We start from the raw sequence: 18,396 nt of genomic DNA, 5'->3' as shown, positions 1-18,396 counted from the left end.
TCGCCCTGTTATAGCTAAATCAATACGTATTACAAGTTTAATAAGAGGTTGATGTTCGTCTTGAGGTGTAATTTATCCCCAAAAATTATAATTGTAATGACGGAAAAGCTAAACTATTAACTTATGTATTCATTGGATCAGAATTCTCTTTACAGTCTCGTTAAAGTTCTAACCTCATAATATTCCTCGTTAATTTATAATTTAAAAAAAATTAAATTACACTTTTAACTGAATTAGTAAGCAAATTTCGATGTTATATGAAACTAAGGCAATATAATTTGGATAACTGATTAACTGATTAATTCTATAATTGTTACAGTAAATTTCTGTTGTATTAAAGTATAATGTAGATACAGAATACTGTAAGATTGAAATGTACTGTTTTATTTCTAAACAATAATACTTTTCTAACTTATGCTTATGAAATATCAATTTTGATAATTAAATTTCTACTTTTTACATAACACTAACTTAAGAATTCTCTCTAATCAGCTTTTGAAGTTAAAAAGAAGGAGTACCGTATTAAGACTATGCATCGCTTCAAATATAAAATTATTATTGATATGAAGACTTTATTCAATGTTTCTTTTGTACCTTCTCTTGGATAATCTTTTTCGTATTAGAAAAACGTCTTTTTTTTTGTAGATAAAATTTTTGTTTTATTATTATTGTAAAGCAAGTTGGTTCACATGAACAGCTGTTGGTACTCAGAGATTAAAGTTTAGAAAAAAAACGTATTGGAGATTAGTTTAATAGCATCAAACTTTCACTGGATATAAATCAAACAAAAGATACAAAATAATGTTATTAAAAAGTAAAGAGAAACGAATACAAAATCAGTAAATATAAATGAATTGCGATTTAAATTGTTAAATAGAGTTACTTTAAATAAATTAATGAATATCGTCAGAGTTTTAATGAAAAGATAGAATTTGTTTAAAATTTAAATGTTAAACAACGCACCATTTACGATGTATCCACCACGGTCAGTGAAACCCGGTTTATGAGGAAAGAAACGTGTCGAGAAACACCATTTCTTCTCAGAAAAGTCTGGATATGGTAACTGGAGTTTCAGAAACTTTCTCAGACGATTTTGAGTATATTAAGCCTCTCAGGAAATAAAATTATTACAAACGCCTCCTGTTCTCGACTGTGCTGATTCGCCTTTCTATTCTCAGTTCTAATAATTATTTTCTAATATTTAATGTGAATGTTCTTTTTCAATAGATATTTTTTCGGGCAAAAGTTCACGACAACTAGTAAACTGCCCATAGATTTCGCTGGCCATTTTATACCTTACGGCTTGCGATTTTTTCTGCAGTGAAACTTTTTGTTAGAAGTCTTTTAACGAGACATAGAAATGACAATGCTGCTCAAGTTTATTGGAAGATAAAGTTCTCATCGTTTCGTTCTCTAGAAATGAAAGTATTTGGAAAAAACTGGAATTATTTTCAACCAAATTCGAAAAAGTCTTGCACCTGAAACACATTGTATTGAAATCACTAAACTCGTGTTGTTGAAGGACATGAGGGGGCAAGTATGACAAATGTAAACAACTGCTTTTTATGAGATAAAATTAAATACTTAACGTGTGGTATCTGTTTGGAAACATCACTTGTTATTTCTAAATGATTCTAAACAAACGTTATTGTTTTCATATAGCTATATGCTATTATTAAGGAACAAATAGTTTATATGTTTAACAGTTTTGTGTGTAATTATTAAATATGTATTCTCTCTTCATCATCCACTAAGATTACATTAATTCTGGACTTTTATTCTGAAATATCTGTTCTAACAAGTGTAATTCTTCCGTGGAAGTAGAATATACTTCATTCATCTTAAATCCAATAAAGTTAAAAGTAGAGCGGTCATCTGAAGTGATAATCCATATTGAAAAAGATCAATCAAGTTTCTGAAAACTTTCATTAAACAATCAGTGCTAAAATTAGACCAAGAACGATTGATTACTGGCCAGGTTATCGTGCTCAACCAAACCACAAGCGGATTAACTGTAACGTCTTGCAGGAGAAGAGTGTAGGTTTTCTTGTTGAGAAGTTTTCTGTGGAAGAAGATAAGGAACGTGCAGACTCACAACATTCGTTACCAAGGCGCTCTCTAGCGACACAAATCTCAATAAAAGGGAACGTCTTTCGAGACGGAACCTAGTATCATCAGTAGCATATCCAGCTTCCTTTCGAAAGAAAAATCTCAAAAGAAAAAGGCGCAGTGTAGAACATCCGTCACTTTGAGAACAGTTAACCGTTTGACAGTTTGGTAAGTGTTGCAGAATTCTTTTGGTTTCAGTTTGATAACTTAAATGCAATTATTTTGTTGGAGTCTTATGGCCCAATGTCATGTTGTTTCTAAACCATTAAACGTTTTTGGGTTATACTTAAAATAAAAGGACAGAGTGTTTCAATGCTATCACACTTTGCAAAATTTTTAGCATAATTCTTATGGGGTGAAAAATCCCTGCATATTATACCTCATTGTTTTAGAATACAAGAGATATGAAACGTTTGAAATTGTCTACCTCTAGCAATTGATTGCATGAATCCAAAATTCCAGTTTTATTTCAATATTGAGTCAGTAAACATTGTAAGATTTTCTTACATTCTTTGCAAATAGTTGGCTTCGCGAAACACATAATATGCTATGTTTGTCAATAATGGTAAACTTAACTTCGTGAACTTTTTATAACTTTTTTAGGGCTAATTCATAAGCCAAATTAAATACTAATAGTCACATTACTGCTTCGTAGTCCAACTTCAATATTCAGTTATTTTAATCTTCATTTCAAATAAAAGTCAACAAGTCAACCTGTCAGTAGCACCCTACCACCCACTATATGTTTATTCTAAGGTACACTCTGTTGTACACTCTAAGATATATAGAATTTAATTGTACCATACAAGTTTGTTAATCTAATAATAAGCTATAACTCTGACTTCTTCGATTAAATCTGATGCCATGCACAGCCTATTTAATATTTCATACACGGCAGCCTTTATTTTATCAAAAATGTATTTATTTGTAACTGTGGGTATTACAAGATTAACCGATGTCTCCATTTAATTTGTAATTGTAAAGCCTTTGGTTATAAAGAAAAAGCGTATTTTTTTGTAACTGCGGTATTTACATATTTAGCTTATTTTTGTTAACTCTTAAATTCAGTAAGTTGGTTTTACTGTGAGTATTTAAACATTTATACTTAGTAATGTATTCAATAGTGAACAGTAAATAATGTTCATGTTTTAAAGTTGTTTTTTAACGTTTATACATACTACCTATGAAACCTAATAAAGTAAAGAAGAGATGATTGAAACTGAAGTAACTTACCTCAAGTTACTATGTTGTGAAGACCATTCCATTTCTATCATGTCCCGATTGTTTTTTGTTGTTTTCTTTAAATTTCAGTTGTTGGTTTCGGGCAGTGAAAAACGTAACAACGAAGTTCTATCAGCTGTTCATTCTGATCAAGATGAGAGACGAATTTTCTCAGAGTAAGGAAATTTTTCTGTATCTTTAATGTGTGTGTGTGTTGTTGTTATAGAAAAGCCACATCGAGCTATCTGCTGATCCCACTGAGAGGAATCGAGCCCCTAATTTGAGCGTTCTAAATCCGTAGACTTACCGCTGTATTTGCGGAAGGTTCTTAATATGATAGGTTTTAAAGTAAAAATTCAGTATGAGCGAAACGCATTTATTCAGTCAAAATCACGATGAAACTGATTTTGTTCACCGTTGGTATAATGGTAGGTTTATGAATTTTTAACAATAACACTTTCTAGACACAAAAAATAGCTGAATGTGACTTTGTTTAAAAAAACAAAGGAATGACTGTTTTGTTACATTTATCAATAGGATGAAACATCGAACCTGGTCCTTGTTCAGTTCCTCTGTAGTAACGACCATAGTGCTCTTTGTTGCCAGCGTTGGATTACAGCCAAATATGAAGTCATTCGAATTATAATATACCGAAATACAATTTGACTTATCTTATTTATTAGTCTACAACAGTCTCTTTGTTTTGAAACGCAATAGTGTTAACTTATCTTGTTTACACATTTTACAGCTTGAAACATAGATTTCTTGTTTACATGTTTTGCACTAGAATCATAGATTGTCTGTATTGAACGCTTAAAGTACGAATTGAAAATAAAACTAGTAACAGATTTATGTCATTGAAAATATTTAAAAAATTAATGGAATTTTGATTTCGCCTGTCCTTAAGTCTCCATTAGTATGTAACAAGTACTTAATTTGTCATTCATTTAGATAGAAAAATATTAACAACTTTCAATTGGTTTACATACCACTGTTTTTGTATTTGTAAAATATTGTAATAAACTGATAACGAAGCATAACTCTTCTTTCGTTTCTTGCTTGAAATACAGAATAAAGCAAAATAATTAACATTGATCCTGTGAACTTGAACAGTTTTCCAGTTGTTATTCACATGAGGCATTAAACAACCTATTCTGCTAGAAGTAAAATAGTTAACCTTTTTGTTTTAATCTCTTTTTTTCACTGTTAGATATTCAAGATATACAACAATATAGACACTAACACTGGAACATCATTACATTTTAATATTTACAGAATGCTGTAAACAATAAAAATGTCTCATATTATTATTTTTAAATATAAGATTTATTTATCATTTGGTTTTAAGCATGCGAGAAATACTTTCATGTGAAGTGGAACCACTAAAATCTATATATTTATTTCAAGTTTGTGGTCAGCTATTATCAAACTCTTTCGAAGTTGTAACAGCTTGTCACAATCAACTAGACTCACTATGATAATATTACTCAGGTAGTAGACAAGTTATATATCAAGATGTGTCGCGCACTACTTTACGGGTTATCAAATTTCCCAGCTATATCAGTTCACTGGAAGTGGAGCCTACTCAGTCCTTTGGTCTAAGATTCCAGGAGTCTATAAGTAACAAATACAATTTGGTGTTTGAGTATTCAGTACAATTTTCTATACTTACAATCCACATTTAACGCACCCTTATTTTGAACGTGTAGATAGACTAATTTTAACATTAAAACAAATTTTGTTTCCATAAATTTCAAATTATGTCCGCAGCACTGTAATATGTAGTTACTGATCTCTTTGGTATAAGAAACTTGATGACTTTCGAAGTGGTGAATATATTTAGAATTATTTGTAAACAAACTCATTACATATCAGAAAGTTTATAAAACTATTGACTTCATCATGAACGATAGAATAATTGTTTATAATCCTGTAATTATGATTATTAAATATATATAACAACTTGTTGTAAATTTCTTACGAGCAAAACTACCAACAATCTTGTTTGTTGCAAACAATAAACTTTATTAGTGTTCACAATCAGTAGTAACGTTAATGACATTTTAATGGAAACTTTCTTATCTTAAAGGTTAAAATAATACAGAAAATAATCACGTGACGTTATGAAAACGTTGTAAAAAGTACGAATATGTTAAAGAAAAAAACATCGGCTCTTTCGCGAAGGTATTAGCATTGTAAAGAATTTTAATTTCAATTTGGTTTAAATATAAACTATCTCTCCCGTGCATGTTTATGCTGTTTACAGCAAGTATCTGATACAAAAGTTGTGGCTGTACGATAAGGGAAACACTTAAATATAAGTGTTATATTACTGTATGTACATCGATAGCACTTCTTCATTAAGATGGTGGGTCTAAACATGAAGATTTTCTAAATTTTAAAGCAGTCATACTATTAACAACGTTGTTGCGTGCATTTTCATATGATAAGTTACGTGTTTATATGTTTACGATTCAAGTACTACAAACTATGAGTTTGTGATTCACTAGGTTAAATTAGTTTAGAGAAAAGAACAGCCTTAAAGAACCAATCGTTCCCTTGTTGTCCCTATACATTATGTTATGTGATATACAGAAGTTTATTGAATTTCAACTTCTGTTTAACATCTAAAAAATCAAACTACATGTAACTGTAAATTTGTTATTCACATATTCAAAATTCATTTAACAAGGAACAAAACCAGAGTCAATTAATACAGTTATTTATATATATTTTCGGATATAATTTTGGTCCTCATTTAAAAGCAATAAGTATTCATGTAATTATGTTTACGTTTTAGACCATGGATTTTTCTTTCTTCAACATGGGAAATCCTGTAGTATATTATAATATGATTTTGACTTGAAACAGTCTTCTTTGTTCAGAATTACTCTCTCTTGTTACCTTCACCTCGTCCTGTTACAGCTAGATCAATACGTATTGCAAGTTTAATAAGAGGTTGATGTTCGTCTTGAGGTGTAATTCATCCCCAAAAATTATAATTGTAATGACGGAAAAGCTAAACTATTAACTTATGTATACATTGGATCAGAGTTCTCTTCTCAATAAGGAAATCACTGAAGTCATGTAAAGTTCTAACTCCATAATGTACATCGTTAATTTATAATTTAAGAAATTAAATTACACTTTTCACTTAATTAATAAGCAAATTTCCATGTTATATAAAACTAAGACAATGTAATTTAGATAACTGATTAATTCTATAATTGTTACAGTATATTTCTGTTGTACTAAAGTATAATTTAAATACAGAATATTGTAAGATTGAAATGTACTGTTTTATTTCTAAACAATAATACTTATCTAACTTATGCTCATGAAATATCAATTTTGATAATTAAATTTCTACTTTTTACATAACACTAACTTAAGAATTCTCTCTGATTAGCTCTTGAAGTTAAAAAAGAAGGAGCACCGTATTAAGCTCTGCATCGTTTCAAATATAAAATTATTATTGATATGATGAAAATGTTTTTCAATAATCCCAGAAGTCATTACAAATTGATGACCACATCTATCGTTTAAAATCTGAATAAAGTGCTTGTTGTTAGTAAAAATTGTAAGATCCAAAAAAAAAGCATCTCATATAATTTAATGGAATTATGCATTTTAAAAACCTTAAATATATTATAAAAACACGGAACGTGTAAGCCAAGTATTACTCAAACCAACTTAGATCATATTGACACTAGGAAGGAAAGTAACTTTTACCAAAAATGAAATAGTTTGAGTAATATAGTAGAAAGGGGAAAAAAGGACCCATCGAATCCAGTATTTTATATTTCGATTAGAAAGAGAAGAAAAACAAACGGCAGTAACCTGGTCGCTAATAAACTCTATTATTCAATTAAAATTATATAGCACGAATAAACCAGACGTTGCAAATTCTCTCTTAGTTAACCTGAAGATAACCTCCAAGGACGAAAATATGTTCTATGCTTTATTAGTAAAAATGTTAATACCCGTACTAGCCGTCCTGAAATACATTGAAACGAAACGTTTAACGCTTATTTAGGCAATTTAATTTATATCCATTTTTAAGTCTTTTTTAATTTTATATAATTTTCAAGTAATTAAACTAGATATTGTTAGTAAATATAACAAAAACATAATAATAGGCCAATGATGAGAAATAATAGGACTGGTTTTTATTTATATTCAGTTTTTCTTATTTTGTAGAAGAAAACGGTAAACCTCTTTCTGAACCTCCATGGTTTACATATATATATATATAATTATAACTTATAAAATTCTCTCATTTCATTTTAGCAATAAGCAGGCAAAATGAATGTCATTTGAAAAACATTGCCAAATAGAAATACCAGTTAACTACTCATAGGTTTCTGAACTGTAACTGAAATGCTCTTATTTTGCTCCATGCTTAATTGGACTTTTAGTAAAATCACTTGAATTAGCAGCAATGCCATGAGAATGCAGCGCTCTTCACATACAAGACAAGATATCGTATCTCTACCAGTGATTGAAAGTGGTCTAATTAATTATATTGTATGCAAGAGAATCAGGGCTGAGAAAAGTACTTATCTTGCTGGACATTAAAGAGAAAGAATTTCGGATCAGAAAAACTTGGTGCTGGATATAGTGACATGGGTTTTGGCACGTGCTAATGAAATGGGATTGGTTTGGTTTGTATTTCGCGCAAAGCTACACGAGGGCTATCTACACTAGCCGTTCCTAATTTAGCATTGTAAGACTAGAGTGAAGGCAGTTAGTCATCACCACCAACCGCCAACTCTTGTGCAACGAGTAGTGGGATTGATCGTTACGTTATAACGCCCAAACGGCTGAAAGGACGAACACGATTGGTGTGAAGGTGGAATCGAACCCGCGACTTTCGAATTACGAGTGCCTTAACAACCTGGCCATGCCGGGCCTCTGATGGAAAATACTTTCGTCTTAATGTACAATAATATCTAGGGAAACACTAGTTGAATTCTGAGGGGATATCTTGAAATTAGATGTATCCTAGTTTATAATATTTCTTAAGTTAGTTCTAACCTCAGTATTTTAGAATACCTACATCTTATATTTATACACGAGTTGCACAGTTGCATGTCTCTGGTTTCATACCGCGAATTACTGCGTTTTGATACCTGTGTTGGACAGAGTACAGATAGCTTTTCGGGTCGCTCTGTACTGAAAAACAAACAAACAATCTTATATTTATTAATGGCACTCGACATCAGAGAGACTTTTGTTATTTTGAATGAGGAATGGACATACTCTTCTCTAATGACATCAAAAGATTGTCCCTAAGTTGTAGAGACTGTACAAGTTCAAAACGGAAGTACTATTTTTCTAAGCGCATTGTTTACAAACAGCTTTTATCAATAACTATCGACGATATTGAGTCTGGTTCTTAACATTAAAAGGCTTTAAAATTTTGGCATAGTTTTTTTAGAATTGTACTGATTGGACAGGTTGTAACAAATCTGTAGTTCGTGGCAAAATAACGTTACTTTATAAAGAAACATCATTTTTACAAAAACTTTTAAAAGAGTTATGTTAAAAGTCATGAGTAGGGGGCGTCTTTTGAAAATGATATAGTTGAAATTTAGAATTATTTCAACGAATAGATATTTAGCATATCACATATTTACGATACGGACCATTAATTTATACAAGTAATTTAGTACCAATAATTGACAACGTAAAAGTCTGTTTAAAAGTACACTGGCAATATATCCTTAAATCTACGAATTATAAACATTCCAAACAGAAGAATGTTATGTTCTGGATATTGCAACGAATAATTCGTTATTAAAATATATCATAATCATTTAAAAACCAGTCTATGAAATATCAACGTCACTTGAATAAAAACACACTTTCAACTTCTCGTGACTGTTATTAAACTATAGGTAATATTTAAAAAGAATTTATTGCTGAATGCACATGTGTTGATCGTGTTGAACTGAATTGAAACAAATTAGTTCTCACATCTCACGCTAGCTGATGGAAAGCATCTTAAAACAATAAATCATCCTCTATCGTACGACATTTACATGTCGCAATCTGATTGTTGTGGGAAAGTTGATGTTTGGAGAGACCGACAAAATACACAGAATGTCTTTTGCAGAAATCATGTAAAAGCACATAATATGTTTTTCTAAATGAATAATTTTTCAAAGTTCTTAAAAATTATTGCATAACCATTTTAGTTTATAAACACATGTATTCATACAAAACGAAAGAATGCACTTGTATCACGAAAAACACAACTGTAAACGTACAACACGAGTGTGAATATACCGTTCATTTTAATCAGTTATTTATCAGAATTCTGTGACGACTTTATTCAATGTTTTTTGTCCCTTCTCTTGGATAATTTTTTCGTATTAGAAAAACGTCTTTTCTTATGGATAAAATTTTTGTTTTATTATTACTGTAAAGCAAGATGATTCACATGAACAGATATTGGTACTTAGAGATTAAAGTTTAGAAGAAACGTATTGGAGATTAGTTTAATAGCATTAAACTTTCACTGGAAACAAAACAAACAAAAGATACAAAATAATGTTATTAAAAAGTTAAGAGAAACGAATACAAAATCAGTAAATATAAATGAATTGTGATTTAAATTGTTGAATAGAGTAACTTTAAATAAATTAATGAATATCGTCAGAGTTTTAATGTAAAGATAGAATTTGTTTAAAATTCAAAATGTTACACAACGCACTATTTACGATGTATCCACCTCGGTCAGTGAAACCCGGTTTATAAGGAAAGAATCGTGTCGAGAAACATTATTTCTTCTCAGAAAAGTCTGGATATGGTAACTGGAGTTTCAGAAACTTTCTCAGACGATTTTGAGTATATTAAGCCTCTCAGGAAATAAAATTATTACAAACGCCTCCTGTTCTCGACAGTGCTGATTGGTCTTTCTATTCTCAGTTCTAATAATTATTTTCTAATATTTAATGTGAATGTTCTTTTTCAATAGATATTCTTTCGGGCAAAAGTTCACGACAACTAGTAAACTGCCCATAGATTTCGCTGGCCATTTTATAACTTATGGATTGTGATATTTTCTGCAGTGAAACTTTTTGTTAGAAGTCTTTTAACGGAATATAGAAATGACAGTGCTGCTCTAGTTTATTGGAAGATAAAGTTCTCATCGTTTCGTTCTCTAGAAATGAAAGTATTTGGAAAAAAACTGGAATTATTTTCAATCAAATTCGAAAAAGTCTTGCACCTGAAACACATTGTATTGAAATCACTGAACTCGTGTTGTTGAAGGACATGAGGGGGGAAGTATAACAAATGTAAACAACTGCTTTTTATGAGATAAAATTAAATACTTAACATGTGGTATCTATTTGGAAACATCACATGTTATTTCTAAATGATTCTAAACAAAATTTATAGATTTCATATAGCTATATGTTATTATTACAGAACAAATAGTTTATAAGTTTAACAGTTTTGTGTGTAATTATTAAATATGTATTCTCTCTTCATCATCCAATACGATTACATTAATTCTGAACCTTTATACTGAAATATCTGTTCTAACATGTGTAATTCTTCCGTAGAAGTAGAATATACTTCATTCATCTTAAATCCAATGAAGTTAAAAGTAAAGCGGTCATCTGAAGTGATAATCCATATTGAAAGAGATCAATCAAATTTCTGAAAACTTTCATTAAACAATCAGTGCTAAAATTAGACCAAGAACGATTGATTACTGGCCAGATTATCGTGCTCAACCAAACCACAAGCGGATTAACTGTAACGTCTTGCAGGAGAAGTGTGTAGGTTTTCTTGTTGAGAAGTTTTCTGTGGAAGAAGATAAGGAACGCGCAGACTCACAACATTCGTTACCAAGACGCTCTCTAGCCAAACAAATCTCAATAAAAGGAGACGTCTTTCAGGACGGAATCTAGGATCAACTGTACTTTAGTGTAAACATATCCAGCTACCCTTCCAAACAGAAACAACGAAAGGAAAAGATACTGAATAACTAACCCCTAACAATTTGGTAAGTAATGCACTCAGTTTGTTCGTGTCTGATGTTTTACTACCATATTATTTTTTAACTGTTGAAACACTTTTGGTTAGAGTTTAAAGAAAGAAGGAAGATAATTTCAACACTATCTTTGTTTACAAGTATATTAATGTAATTCTTAATTTGTTCGGTTTTGAATTTGTTGTAAAGCTACACGAGGTTTATCTGCGCTAACAATCCCTAATTAAATAGTGTATAACTAAAAGGAAGGTATCTAGGCATCACCACCCGTCATCCAACTCTTGAAGTACTCTTACAACAACAAACGGTGGTGTAGGACGTAATATTATTATATGCTCACGGCGAAAAGGTTGAGCATATTTGGTGTGGAACAGACTAGAACCCGAGACCAAGTGATTATGAGTTGAACGCCCCTAATCATTTGACCGTGCCAGGCCTATGGTTCTTACTGATAGAAACAATCAGTTTTTATTCTGCTTTTCCCTCGTAATATATTTAAAATGTGAATATAAAAAAATATTAATGTTGTCTCTTTCTATTGAGTTTCTGCACAAACTTACAATTTATAGATTTATTTCTAAAACGGGTCCATTTTTTTCAGGAATACTGAGAAAAATAATGAAAGGAAAATTTTGGGAAGTCAAAGAATAATTAGCAGACGTAACTCTAAACACACAGCTATTAAAGATTCTGAATTTTCTAATAGCGATCAATTATATAGAAAAAATATGGAAAACAAATCGATTTCCATAAGAAGCGTGTAAGAAACTAGAGCTTTAGGAAACCGACGTGCTGTTTACATAGTCGTAAAAAACCGAAGAACGCAACAGCAATATAATTCTGAAAGTGGAAATTTGGAAAATCGAAGAAAAGTATCTGAGAACATGTTTCTGGGAGATAGAAGAACAATGGACAGGAGGAATTTTAACACTGAACAGTGGAAAGAAACGAAAATGAATGATTCTGAAATGCAAACATTGTATTGGCACAAATCAAACGAAAACCACGACTTTCAAACTGAGACTTTCAAGAACCTTAAAAGAACCAAAACGTCTGACTCTGACAGGCAGACATTGAATAGCATTAGATCAAATGATAGACTTGTTTCTCAAAGTAGAAGGTTGAACAGCAGGAAAACAAACAAGAAACGTGTTGTGGAAACACAAAGAGGTGATCATTACAGAAAATTGGAAAGACGAGAGCCTGAAACTGTAGAAAAAAGACTGTAGAGAACATGAGAATAAAAACGATGGATGAGTCTGAAATGAATAAGCAAGAATTCATTAAGTTTAATGAGAGGCGTGTTTCTCAAACTATAACTCCAGAAGATGAAAGAAATAACAAACTAAGCATTTCTGAAAGACACACTGAAGAACACCACAGAACACTCGACAGACGCAAGTCTGAAACTAGAAATTTAAGAAAATGAAAACAAACAAGATGCGTGACTCAGAAGGATATAGCAGAAATATAGGATATCGAAGAGCAAATGAGAAACGCATTATGCAGAATCAAACACCAGAATGGCGTAGGACACTCGAGAGACGCGATGGTTCTACTTGGAGAAATAAGTCTGTCATTTGACGGACGTAATACCATGGAAAACTGAAAAAGCAGCGAGAGACATATTGTGGACAGACAAACAGGGGAATACCCCAAAACACTTGAAGGACGCGAGTATCAAAATAAGAATTTGGAAACTTTAAAAAAAAATAAGATTCTCGTTACTGAAAGACAGACTTTCGATGATAGTAGTTTAAATGAGAGGCGTGTTTTACAGATTAGAACTTCGAAAATTCAAAGAATAAACGTTCTTAGTGTTTCAGAAAGACAAACCACTTGAAAGAGTCGTGACTCAGACTCGGACTTTGGGATCTATAAGAAGAAACAAGAGGAATGGTTCAGAAAAGCAAATATTAGGTTACAGTAGGACAAATGAGAGATGTGTTTCTCAAGTTAGAGGTGGGGAAAACCGAAGACTCAAACAGATGCATGATTTACCACAGCATGCAAGTGAACTGCAAACTAGAATCAAAATACGAAACACTCAAACTAGGTGTTTAGAAGTCCACAGAATAAATGAAGGGCATGATTATTTCTGAAAACTTTTAAATACGTCATTACAAACATAAGACGTAATTTACATCGTAGGTTTCTTCTGAATAAACAAAAAGTAATTCTAATGGATAACTCCAAGACAAGAGATCTAGAAAATGTAGAAACTACGAACAGCGAAACGTCAAAAAACCGGCGAAGTGATAGAAGTAACTCACAATATAGAACGTTACAACCGTTTACAAGAACAAGTGGGAGATATTCTGAAACTATTTCTCTAAACGAAGGAGGCTATTACAAATTACTTAGATATGAAAGGCTCAACGCACAAAGAACCGAATATGAAATCATGGTTTTGGAGCAACATCAACTTTCACAAAGACGATATTTGAATGAACAGAGTATACAGCTAAAGCGCAGTTGTCGAAACAAACCAGAAATGAGACAAATATCTGTGAGTGGTGACTTTCAAACTAAAGCTATGGAAAATCGTAGAATAGCTGTTAAACGTTGTTCTGACAGACGAGCATTAGAAGAGAGAAAATACTTTCAAACCAGGATCTCAAATAAACGCTTTAAAACTGAACTGAAAGATTATGAGATCGGGTCTCTTAAAATCACAAGAAAGGCAGACAGAGGAATGTATGAAACCAAGACTTTGAAAAATATAAGAGCTACAGAAAGATGGGATTCGGAACAAAAGAGTACAAATTATAGACACCATGTTGATACCAGCTCTCTGGAAATTACGTCACTATCAGATATTCGTCACTCAGAAAGCACAGTTGTGAAAAGTTACATATTATACAAATCAAGTAGAATTAACATTCGACGTTTTGAAAATCGAGGGAGAAGTGCAAGGACAACAAGAGTTTTGGAGCTTCGAGAAATAACACAAACGCGATGGCGAAATTTGAAAAATCGAGTTAATGGTAAAAGAGATAATCCGGTATCTATGATTCGGGAAAGCCGGAGAACAAATCGGAAGTATGGCTTTCAAGTTAGAGCTGTAGAAATAAGAAAACTAAAATATAGTAAGGGCTTTGGAAGACTTCGTGTCGAAAAATATGATAACATTCAAAGATATTGTTTGGAAATTAGAGCTTTGGAAAGTCGGAGGTCAAGAAACATGTGTTATCCTCAAATGATAGTTAATGTAAATCGGAGAACGTTTGAGACAAACGAACATCGAGAGATAATTGTAGAAAACAGTAGGATTGTTAACAGTAGAAACTTTGAAAATCGAAGAAAAGTTGTAGACTATTTTGACCTCAAGAGATTTACTTTAGACAATGAAAGAACCACAAAGGAGTTTGGATTTTTGAATCAGGAGAAAACTGTATATAACATGAGACTTCCAGCTGATAAAATTAATAAAGATATTTTATTACACAAGGAACTTGGTTATTCTGCAAAGGTAGGAATGTGATTTAATTATACCATGAGAGTTCGTTAATCTAATAATAAGCTAATACACTGACTTCTTTTATTATATATCTCCATATATTATACATATCATATATCTCCATTTAATTTTCTATTACATGGTTCTAGGTTATGAAAAGAAACTGTATTGATCTATAATTGTGGTAATTAGAAGTTCTTCATGTTTTATTTAACTCATAAGTTCAGTATGTTAAGTTTAACGTCATTTTGTAAACATTTTTTCTTACTTAGTAATGTATATAATTTTGAAGATTAGATAATATTCGTGTTCTGAAGTTCTCAAACTAATTTTGTTTTGTCACAACTGTAAGATTCAGCTTTGAACCCTAATAAAACAATGAAGAAAAGTTTAACGATGATGTTATTTATCTCATGTTACGATGTTGTAAAGACAATTATAATTCTCTCATGCCTCCATTATTCGGGCCCGGCATGGCCAAGCGTATTGAGGTGTGCGACTCGTAATCTGAGGGTTGCGGGTTCGCATCCCCGTCGCGCTAAACATGCTCGCCCTTTAAACCGTGGGGGCGTTATAAAGTTACGGTCAATCCCACTATTCGTTTGTCAAAGAGTAGCCCAAGAATTGGCGGTGGGTGGTGATGACTAGCTGCCTTTCCTCTAGTCTTACACTGCTAAATTAGGGACGGCTAGCACAGATAGCCCTTGTGTAGCTTTGCGCGAAATTCAAAAACAAACAAACAAACCTCCATTATTTCTGTTTTTCTTTTGTTTCTTGAAATTTCAGTTGTTAGTTTCGGGAATTGAAAAGCCCCACAACGAAATTCTTTCAGCTGTCCATTTAAATCAAGAAGACGGACGAATATTTTCAAAGTAAGAAAATTTTTGTTTTCCTTTAATTCTGTTGGTTTTAAAGTAAAAATTAATTCACTGAAAATCTACCCACTTAAGGTAAGGAAATGATGAATAGAGAATCAAAATATTTTGTAACTTATACGTTGACTATAAAGTATTAAGAACTTTTCCTCTATTAAAGAAACAACTAACTTTCGGTAAAATTTAAACATTGTGTGGATATGTGAAGTTTGTGTATGAAATCGGGGTTTCTGAAGAATTAAACCACTATATGGATATATTAAGTTTCTAAACACGTTTTATAGTCACTTGTATTTATAATATTTTTTCTCTATGTAAAGATTGAAGTATCTTACGACTTATATTATAACGCTAAAATTCTAGGTTCTATTCCCATCGATAGACATTGTAGGTTACTTGATATGGCTTTGCTTTTAACAGACAAACAAATTGCAAGGACTGAATTGCAGGTTTGTTTTATTATTTTATTCGTTTGTTTTGTTATATTTATCAATAGAATGAAATATTAAAGATGGACTTCTTTTAGCTCACCTGGAGTAGTGACCACGGTGACCTGAGTTACCAGTGTTGGAATACGGCCAAATGTGAAGTTATTCATTGTGTAATATACAAACTACAAGCTGGCTTGTCTTACTTATTAGTCTAGAACAGTAAGTATGTATTGAAACACATTAGTGTTAACTTATCTTGATTAGATGTCCTACAATTAAAAACATAGACTGTATGGTATGCACGTTGTTAATGGTCATTATAATAAAAAAAAGCCATGCATAATACGTGAAATAAAACGAAACAATTTACTGATTTATGTGCTTGAAAATATTTTAATATGTTAGGGATAATTGTAGTTAGTGATCATTTATGTATTTAATATATTTAAAAAGTAATAATCTCAAAATTTCTATTAGTAATTTAAACTATAAGCACATATTGAAGTTCCTGATTTGGTAGTCATCTAGAAATAAGATATCTTCATCAACTTTCAAATGTTTGTCATTAAAGTTGCACGAGTTATAAGGATGAAAAGCAGAACTGGATTCTCTTGCTCCAGAATTAGCAAAAGTGAAATTGTGTTGGTTATTGTTTTTAATCCTAATTGTTTTAAAGTTTTGATAAAAATAAAATATTTATTGCTTAACGAGTCTGGTCTGAATAAGATGTTGAATTTTTGTGTTTAAATCACTTTTCTAATCGTTAGATAGTCTGAAAATGTGATGGTATATAGAAGACATAAACTGATTCTGTTCTGAAGGAATTTTGCAATATTTTAATATAACGTTCTAAAAATGTGACGGTATATAGAAGACATAAACTGATTCTGTTCTGAAGGAATTTCGCAATATTTTAATATAACGTTCTAAAAATGTGACGGTATATAGAAGACATAAACTGATTCTGTTCTGAAGGAATTTCGCAATATTTTAATATAACGTTCTAAAAATGTTACGGTATATAGAAGACATAAACTGATTCTGTTCTGAAGGAATTTCGCAATATTTTAATATAACGTTCTAAAAATGTGACGGTATATAGAAGACATAAACTGATTCTGTTCTGAAGGAATTTCGCAATATTTTAATATAACGTTGCTGGCTATTTATCCCTTTATTCAATACAATATATTGCTTCAAACTAATCTACAGCTGATAATCGTTATCCATTGGGATGAGCTAAAAAAACAAAAACATCGTTTTCTTTCAAGAAATTACTGAGCATATATATGTTACAGACAATGTCTAGGAGATACACTACATCACGATATTTATCTCGATAAAAGCTTTCAACTTTTAAGACGTAAGTAAAATAGTCATCTTAGTGCCTTATTATTAATTTCACATGACTAATTTTTTCATCTTTCTCTCAATACTTAAAACACACCCATCTCTTACTGTCAACTACCCACCTTCTGACCAGTTATCTAATATCATTCCTTACCTAATTAGCGTTTCCTCACTTAGTAACTTTAAAGTAACTAGTAACTTTTAAGAGTACTCTGTTCTCATTTTCATTACTGAAGAATGTAAAATGAATTTATGGTGTGTTTGTGTTTTCATATGGCAGAGCCACATCGGTCTACCTGCTGAATCCACGGAGGGGAATTTATAGTGAAGTGACGGTATAATAAACAAACTTAGTATTCTGAAAAGTGTTTAATCTCAAAGCCTAAATTCAAGGGAGCTCCATTTCAAGCTACAATTTCATTATCGTGAGTTACTTGGTTATTCTAGTCTGGAGAACTTCGTTTTCCAGCAGTAACCCTGAACACAAGTCAATCAGTAAGAACACAAGTCTACTTGGTTATTCTAAAACGTTTTCCATCAGTAACCCTGAACTTGGATCTATATTACAGTAAAAATTAGCAAACATAATATTGGTGTAAACGTGCTTTGTAGTCACTATGAGAGAAACATGTACACTAGATAGATGAAGTGAATACAAAATGTCATCGGCCACCATTCAGTTCTTCATATTGGATAATCGTTACTGAGAACAAGAGCCCACGTAGTCTTGGTTACCTCTTACCTTCATCACGTGATCGTACAATTAACCAATGTGAAGATAAAATTTAGTTCTAACTATTCTAGCTCAAGATTTTACATATATGCATGTGTGTGTGTGTGTACAATTCAATGCGAAATCAAGAATGTACATTATTCTGTGAAGACAGAACTATTTTATTAACAACATAAAAATTAACCTGTCAACTTTATTAATCATAAAAT

At 31.5% G+C, this 18,396-nt stretch overlaps 1 protein-coding gene and 1 long non-coding RNA gene across 2 annotated transcripts in view; one reads left to right on the top strand and one right to left on the bottom strand.

Moving 5' to 3' along the window:
• LOC143250725 (frizzled-10-B-like) overlaps positions 1–18,396 on the bottom strand; it is a 255,452-nt gene that overhangs the window by 100,936 nt on the left and 136,120 nt on the right. The gene's annotated exons all lie outside the window — the stretch shown is intronic.
• Positions 2,161–4,236, top strand: LOC143250248 (uncharacterized). The gene is made up of 3 exons (XR_013028106.1): positions 2,161–2,277; positions 3,421–3,506; positions 3,868–4,236. It is a non-coding gene; the product is annotated as an uncharacterized LOC143250248 (long non-coding RNA).

This window comes from Tachypleus tridentatus, chromosome 5 (assembly GCF_004210375.1).
Source record: "Tachypleus tridentatus isolate NWPU-2018 chromosome 5, ASM421037v1, whole genome shotgun sequence".
NCBI classification, from domain to species: domain Eukaryota; kingdom Metazoa; phylum Arthropoda; class Merostomata; order Xiphosura; family Limulidae; genus Tachypleus; species Tachypleus tridentatus.
Note: the sequence above shows the minus strand (reverse complement) of the source record. Positions and strands in the feature narration are given on the sequence as shown.